The following is an 8,474-nucleotide window of genomic DNA, read 5'->3' on the forward strand; positions in this document are numbered from 1 at the left end:
GTCCTGTTTTCGATCGGTTGCCTAGTAAGGTTAGCTGCGAAAAGGAGGCCATAGCTAATATTAACGGCTTTCGCTTTTCCCCTCTACTTACTCTGCTAAGGCTTTTTAAAAAAGGAAAAGAAGAGTGACAAACATATATGAAGCAATTAGAATGTGATACCCAAAAAAGACGTCTTCTAAAAACAGAAGAAAAAATATGAATTCGTGAATGTACTTACGACCCTCGCCCGAGTCGGAGAATGGAGCGGCTGTGGACAATTTTTTTGTTTATTCGGCAGTTGTCTTTTATACACCGGCTAGTGAGGAAAAGAGACAGTTTAGTGGAATTCAACAACAAGGAGTTCATTGAAAATAGATCCAACGGCTTTCAGGAAATATAAGAATATGTGCGCCCTAGATAGGTTTCTAAATTCAGCATTGCAAAGTTAGGTATTACCAAAAAACAAAACGTTAGTCAGGGTAAACCAGAAGGTATTCTTAAGAGTTGCAGGCGCTGTCTCGGCAGGGTTTGTCAAATTGAAGGAAGATGGTTGTATAGCTACTGCAAAAATACTGGAGACTCTTGGCATACTATGTACCGAATGCAGATGATACCGAGTTAGTTCTAGAAGAGATGGGTACTTCGAGAAGGCCTAAGCGAAGTTTCATCTATTTGGTGCGCTGCTGGGTAATAAACATACCCTCAAAGGAATAATGAGGAATTTACTTCTATCGCTGGGACGTAAACTGCTGCAGACGAGTAGCGTAAGTTTTAGTAACAATTTATATGCGACTGCAGTGTGCACAAACGCCATTTTGCCTGCGAGTTCGATGACTGACATCAAGTTTCTGTCGACTCCTGTGGTTTCAGCAGCTTCGGAATGCGACTGCCCGATGCGGAAGACCCATTTTGTGGTGCTTTGCATATTAAGTGAATCATGCCACCTTTTAGAAAAAAAAAGGGAATATATGCATCTACCTACTCAATATTAAGACTTCCTTTTAGTCCAATGGCAGAGAAAATGGAGAGCCAAGTACGCTGGTGGAGCTATTCTCAGGTTCAGTGAACAGCTTGCGTGCAGTACTCAGTGTATCTGTAATAAGCTTGATAACGCTACCAAAGAGATACACCGCACGAGAGGGAGGATGCAGTGAGAATCTCTCATGGTATCCTGTCTCTTGCGCGCTCTATATTGTCATGTAGCGGTGACTGCAGTCCGGAAAGCAGATAGACAGCGAAAAATGGCGTCTAAACAAAACTCTCTATTTGGACTGATTTGCGCCCACAACAGACGGAATAACTCGGCGACGGCGTAGCACCGCGCTGGGCAGTCATCGACCAGAATTCGCGCCGCTCTCGGCCGTGCTCAATTTAGAGCTGATAGCGAACTTTTGAGATACGCCGTGCAAAGTTACCGCAACAATCTGGAACAACTTAGCATCACCTCCGCCTGGATGCGATAAATCTGGATAAATCTAGACCTGTCTTCCAAACAAAGCGATAAAGCCACGCGCCGGCAGCCTCGAACAAGGAACAATACACACAGTACACAGATTCGAGGCATTACTCCCTTCTCAAAGAAGCATCGACCCGGTGCTTTGACACAAAAAAGGTGACTAGAAACAAATAAAATGCACAGTGCACAATAAAACACCAAGAATAGAAACACAGGATCCTTTAGCGCGCTGAATAGTTCTTTATTCGGACGACACGGACCACTTCTGGTCGTACGCTGCCTTTCTGGGAAGCAGTCATTTTGTCGGGGACGACTTCATAGTGCAGTTCACCTAGCCGACGAAGAACCTTGTCGGGGCCGAAATAGCGCTGCAAAATTTTCACTCAATCCACGGCGGCGAATGGGCGCTCCGAACCCAGACTCTGTGTCCTGGCTTGTATTCCGCGTTGCGTCTTCTTAGTTTCTAGACTCTGGCGTCGGTGTGCTCCTGGTCTTTGATCCGTAATCGTGCTAGTCTACGGGCTCCTTCAGCGTGTTTAAGATAGAAGGCGACGTCGACGTATTCTTAGGTAACGTTGGGCAGCATGGCGTCTGGTGTGTTCGTAGCCTCCCTGCTCGGACAAGCCTGAAAGGCGTCATCTGGGTGGTCTCCTGCACTGCCGTGTTGTAGGCGAAGACGATGCAAGACAGGATAACGTCCCAGGTCTTGTATTCGGCATCGATGTACATGGCCAGCATGTCAGCAATTGTGCTATTCAGGCGCTCCGTGAGTCCGTTGGTCTGTGGATGGTATGCAGTTGTCCTCCGCTGGCTTGTTTGGCTGTAGCGCAGGATGGCTCAGGTCAGTTCCGCCATGAACGCTGTTCCTCTTTCCGTGATGAGCACATCGAGGGCTCCGTGTCGCAGAAGAATGTACTCGACGAAAAGTTTGGCGACTTCTGCTGCTGTCCCGTTTGGTAGGGCTTTCGCCTCGGCGTAGCGGGTCAGGTAGTCGGTCGCTACAATGAGCAACTTCGTGTTCCCCTCGATGAGAATTTCCATGTGCTTGGCATCTGTGGTACCTGAGGTGACGATGACGATTGATTCCTGTGGGACGCTCACATGTTCATCGACGACACTCAGGTAAATGCTCCATGGTTGTTATCGAAAAAATGGCTTCGCCTGTCGAAGGCGTGATGAGCTTGGATCGAAGGTCGATGATCACCTGGTGTTCATTTAGAAGATTCATGCCCGATATTACTACGCGGGAACAGTGCTCTAACATTACTAAGGTCGCAGAATAAATACTTAACGGAATAATGGCGCAGATCAAGTGACAGGACAGCAGGAGAACACACACACACACAAGCGCCAACTTACAACTTTATTGTTTGGCTGCCAATGTGCCGAATGTATAGCAAGCAACACGCCCAAACTGTGAACAATAATCATACAGTGATGCACATGGACATGATGTGCGAAGCGGCAAATCATGATATCGCACAAGGCAAACAACATGACGAGAGCACTAAGCTCTACCGCAGCACGTGGAACATCCCTGTCTCAGATGACTAACTGTAAAAGACAAGAGGTAAAAGACAGGACGACAGAAGCTAAAACCTAAACTAATCACGAACATATCACCGAAGAAAAAATTCTGACGGAAGGCCATGTCACAAATAAATAATAAATAAATACTGACTAAATACGTCCCTTGACAGTCACTCGCGCTGTGCAGCTTCCTGTTGGCACATTGAGGTGTCTTCCTGCGGTGCGAATTTGTGGGCCGTCGCAAGCGGTCGTGACTTTCCTGAACTGTGCAGTGAATGTTCCATTCACCACTAAATAATCGGTCCCTGTCTCGACTAGAGCGGAAACTTTCAGGCCGTCGACAGCCACCTCTAAGTGAGATGCACTGGCTCTTGCGATGCAGGGTGCCCTGCGTATCGGATCACGGCTTCGTCGGGTATGTGAATCGTGGGTAGAGCGTGCCCTGGGGAATTTTCTTAGTGGGGGCGTCATTTTGAAGTGTGGTCGCTTCGTGTTCGAGCTCGTGTTTGTGTGCGGCGTCGGCGTAGTGTATGCGGCGTCTTCATGCGGTGTGGTCGGTTGCGGATCTTCGTCGTTTTTATGGTCAGCAACCTCACTTCCAAACGATGCTTTCTTTACTTTCCCCTGTGGAAGCTGGGGGGAGGGGGGGGGGGGGGGGGGGGTTGGGCTTCCGCGAAGAACCGCTGCGTAGCTAGGGCCCCTCCCCGCAAAACGTGGGATGGACGGCAATAGTGAGCGCGAGAGACGGCTAGATGAGACGTACTCCTTTCGACGCAGGTACTCGTCAATATCATGCGGTCTTTGGCCGGGACGGGGTCATGATGTACCAATTGAGAAGCCACGCAAGCCCATTCGTTTGTAGGTAACTGCCGGAAAATGTGGTCTGATTCTCCGCAGTGGAAGCAGAGCGGATGGCGCTGGTCGGGGGTCTTCCAGAGGTCGGCTTTTCTTGGGTGAGCTTGGAATTGAGTTGGTCGGGCAGGCGACTGGGATCTTTGGGGCGGTGTATGCGGCTCCTGGCTGTGAGTGGGAGGACCCATTTGGCTGCGCACAGCGGCGGCTTAAGTCATGGCCTAGGATTATGTGGCTGTCAATGCCGCGGTGCCAAGTGCCTGTTGCACTCCTCGCACAACATCCGTGAGGGTCGCTGCTTGAGGCTGTGGGGAAGTGGGCAGCAGTCATCGTAGCTCCTCGCGGACGATTTCGCGCACAAGTTCCCGCAAGTTGCCGCTGGTTGTGGTCGTTGTGTCCGAACGAATTGCACAGACATCAGCAGAGCGGTTATTCCGCCGAGTCCGGATGTCGAGGGTCTTCTCGATTGTGCAGGCTTTTTGCATGAATCCGTCAACGGTTTTTGCCGTCTGGTGGGCGGGGCTTGCAAAGAGTTATCCTCTTACGGCACTCAATAAAACTGAACTTTCTTTTCCAGTCATCTCGGGATCGGCACGGCCAAAAAGGCGCTTATCACTTCATCCCCTCGACGTAACCGCGGACGGGCTCATTCGGAAGCTGGATCCTGGACTGGACCATTCGTTCGGCTCTTCCTTTTCTCATGACACCGATGAATACATTCAAAAGTTCTTGCTTGAATAGTCCCCATGTCGACAGGGACGATTCCTGGTATTCGCACCCCGTACGTGCTCAGCCCTGCAGTGAGAAAAATACGTGTCCAATTTTCGCGGCATCATCTCAATTGTTGAATGATGCCACGCGCTAAAACTGGTCCAGCCATTCTTCAGAGTCTTCGCCTAGGGATCCACTGAAAGTTGGCGACACCCGCAACTGCTGTAGTATGATCAGGGTCGGCGTCTTTCTCGAGGTTGTGGCGCTCGTAGCAGCGTCTTGTCACTGTCGGGTGCTGTCCGGCGGGGTCCTGAACTGAGGCTCCTCTCCCTGGAGACGTTGGCTGACTCTGTGAACTGGTCGCGCGTCCTCCGGTGCGAAGCGCAAAAGGCTTCTAAGGACGCCTCTTCCAAACAAAGGATAAAGCCGCACGCTTGCAGTTTGGAAAAATGAACAAACAGTACACATATTCGCGGTAATATCTGCGCGCTGTCGCACCTGATAGCCCAAGGAGCCATATTAGTAATTTACATGCATTGCAGTCATTGGAGTGAAATGACAGCGAGATGTGGCGAATGTTTTTGCGCAAAGAACCTTTTGCGCAGGGCACGCAATCTATGCGAGAAAACCTCTGTCCCCTGGATTTGTGCGTCTCACTTATTGCAATGGCCATTACGGTGGCCGCAGCAACAATGGCCACAGACAGAAAAGCCATAGCGGTGGACGTGGCTAGTGTCACGTGGTGCTGTGGTGCAAGTGAACACTCACAACGTCAGGCTATACTTAAAATAACTGCTTTCTAAAGTACTAAGCGATACGGCCGCTAAGCTAGCTCAGTTCGAAGAGCACCGCCCTTTTCATGCGGCCGTCGTGGGCTTAGATTCCTTCTCTCCTGCGTTTTTCAAGTGTGCCTCATATCTGAACTGAACTCGATTAATTTGCAATTATCAGCAAAGGCTGCAATTAAAAAAGGCGGAAAGAAACATCTTTACACGGCTCATTTGGCTTAAGGAATAAGTTGCGTGGAGTAAAAGATCTTAATTTGCAGACCGTCAGCATGCGACGAAGTGTGTTTACTTACCGACTCCAGTGGCTACTGCAATGAAACAAGCGCCTTATAGCACGAAAATTCGAACAATAGTGTTGACACGGATCCATAAAATAAATTAATTACAATCTCGTGGCGAACCGGGCCTAGGGCGCCTAGCATTCGACACTGCAACTGCTTCGCACCGGCTTAATATACTGACCCGCACTAGCCTACAGAACTGTTCCAGAGGGTTCAAGAAATGGCTCACCCGTCATTCTTGCTTGATAGGACGATGACGTGCGGTGTCCGCTTTGGTTAAAAACCTCCAGCAGCTTGGGGCGGACCGCAATCAGTCGAACCACGCTTCTTCTTCTATCGATGCAGGAGAGCACGTTCTCATGCAAGTTCGTCGGAGAAAAGCACGCCACTTTAAATTCTGTGCACTCGCATGAAATTAACTCTTAACTTGGGGGCGATGCTTAAGAAGCAGCTCATTCACATTTTTTTTCTAAAAGAGCAAAGCATAACAGGTAGACTGAATGAATTCACCTAGCTAAACTTATATTGACGACATCTATGTTAGCGTAGTTTTTGTTATTTGCAATAGATGGCGTCTGTTTTGCCTTTTTTTTCTATAAGCTACTTACTATATTTGGGGGGTGGGCGGGCTTTATACAAGGACAGCATATTTTTAGTTTAACATTTCATGTTAAGCTAGAGAAAACTATTACTTAGAATCATACGCCCTGACCCTGCATCTGGCGGGCAGCTACGGATACCTTTCAGATCCCCCTTCCCTATCGCTACCGCTGTCGCCGCTGCTCGAGGCCAGCTTGTCATTCCCATGGCGCACCCATATAAACGATAAAAGAAGAAGACCACACCCGGGATAGGTCGAAGGTCGGGTGTAAAGATAGGTTGATCCTGGCTTACGCAGGCCGTCGTCCTGGCTAGCGCAGGACCAGAATTGTTGGAGGGCATTAAGAAAGGTGTCTGTGTTAAATTGGACTCTTCAGTTCTCTCCGTCGGTCATTGTTGTTCCGTACGCGCAACTCATCACACGCTACGTGCTTTAATTAAGAACAGCGGATCCCCAGTAGCAACTTTAGAGGCCAGGCGAAGTTGATTTTTATTTTGCATGGAAATCGCAGGAACGAAGCAATTGTAAGAGATGACATAGAAACTGCAGCAATGCTTATGCGTTCCTTATAGATTATGGCTTGCGTGTGGGGTCGGGGTGACGAGACAAACCTTCGTTTTTGGGACGAACTGCAGAAGTCTTTATTCCGTTTTTAACACTCATCAGGGAGGAAAGATCCAATTTTTTTTCGCGTGGTCAAGTCGCAAATGACACATGCCCGCTGTAGGTGACTGAATAACACGCAATGCCTTCCAGACGCTTTTAAATGTGTTGCAATTAAATATTTGAACGCCTGACTCAAGTAACTAGTTGGCTCCGGTGAGATAGCTCATTAAACGAGATTAGGGCTTGACGCGCAAGAAGTTATAAGCTTTTGGAATTACAATTAGATGCAGAAGGGAAAAAGTGGTGTAAGTAAAGAAATTTTCTGGGAAACGGACTGTTTCCGTTTTAAAAGTAAACTTTGCGTGATGCTCCATGTTCATATGCTCAAGTTAAAGTGCAAAATCAGTTTGCAAATGTAATGCAAACAGAGTCTCTGAAGCTAAGTTTTTTTATCGAGAGCCTGTTTAGAGAAGAAAAACAGCGGCAGGACTGCAGAAAATGATAAGCAGTTTCGGCTTCAGCTCATGACGGGTACAAAAGGAAGATCGCAAGAGGAGGTCTCCACAGGTAGAAATTTATCTGGGATTTACGACAACGAGGCCGCATGAAAAAGGATTAAAGATTGCGACATCGCCATTCTTTACTGCTCCAGAAAAATAGAAGATTCTCGTAGTGGGAAGAGGGAGTGAGTGCTCATGGAGCAAGTTATTGTATTAACTTTCGTCAATGAAACGTCGCCGCCGTAAATAATGGGGAGGTGTGTAGGGGAAGAAAGAGTGAACCGAAAGAAAGACACGACTCCACCAAAGTCTTGCACTTTGTTTAAAAAAAGTAGTTTATTGTTGGCACACATGCTAACCATAACGATCGAACATGATGTGCTGCCAGAAGTGTCATACTAGTAATGGCAGTGGTCATGCAGGCGTAGCGAGGGAAATACACAGAGGCAATGAGTTCGTGATATAAAGCAGCTGTACCTTGCCACTCCTCAATCTCGCAGTATAACCCCCGAGGCTAATGACAAGAAAAAATTAGAAGGCGCGAGTTAGGGAAGAAACAAGAAATAATTACAACGAATGAGTAAGGTCAAGACGAGAGAATGGACATGGACATTCCATGAAGCGTGAAGGGAAGCAAACCGACGCTCCCTCCCGATTACAGATTACTGATTGGATTCCAATGAGGAGACAAGCGCAGTAGGGACGTGCACAATGTCAAATACTTGAATGAAATTAGGAAATTTAAAGCGATAAGTTGGCTGCTACAGGCGCATGACGAGGAGATGAACGGATGAGGCCTTTGTCTGCTGTCTGACTTTAGGCGGTGATTAAGAATGGCTCGGGCACTTACCACATGTCAGGCGGCCGAAGTTAAGCCCAACGACCGTATAGAGGGGGAATTTCACCGAGCAGTCACTTTTCGTGACATCACCCGAGTCTTCGACCTTGCGTGCACAGGGGAGTGCCCGCACTGTAAGGAAAATTCTTCGGACATTTACCACATGGTGTGGACATGCCAATCAACGCCGCACCTTCCCCCTATCTTCTACCCCACCCGGGAGGACTGGGAGTCTGCCCTGCTCGGCTGCTCTGACCTGGGGAGCCAAAATGCCCTGGTCGGGCGCGCCCGAGCAGCAGCTACAGCCAATGGGCTCCTGCAATGAGCAGCC

Source organism: Amblyomma americanum, chromosome 8, assembly GCF_052857255.1.
Source record: "Amblyomma americanum isolate KBUSLIRL-KWMA chromosome 8, ASM5285725v1, whole genome shotgun sequence".
Lineage (NCBI taxonomy): Eukaryota > Metazoa > Arthropoda > Arachnida > Ixodida > Ixodidae > Amblyomma > Amblyomma americanum.